The sequence below is a fragment of the Mastomys coucha genome, unplaced genomic scaffold (genome assembly GCF_008632895.1).
Source record: "Mastomys coucha isolate ucsf_1 unplaced genomic scaffold, UCSF_Mcou_1 pScaffold13, whole genome shotgun sequence".
NCBI lineage: Eukaryota > Metazoa > Chordata > Mammalia > Rodentia > Muridae > Mastomys > Mastomys coucha.
The window spans coordinates 20554896-20555100 of NW_022196895.1; positions in this window are offsets into that span (position 1 = coordinate 20554896).

Genomic DNA, 205 nt, shown 5'->3' on the forward strand with positions numbered 1-205 from the left:
AGGCTTCACCAATAGCCTCTCATAGGCTTTCTTCATGGTGCCAAGCCTCAACTCCTTTGCATGACCCCCTCAGTCCTGGGCCATCAATTGCAAACCAATGCTGCCCCTTCACCAATGGCCTTCCATGGCCTCTCACCGTGTCGAGCCTCAGCTGCTCTTCATGACCCCTTCATGCCTTCAAAACCAGTACCACCTGGGTGACTCT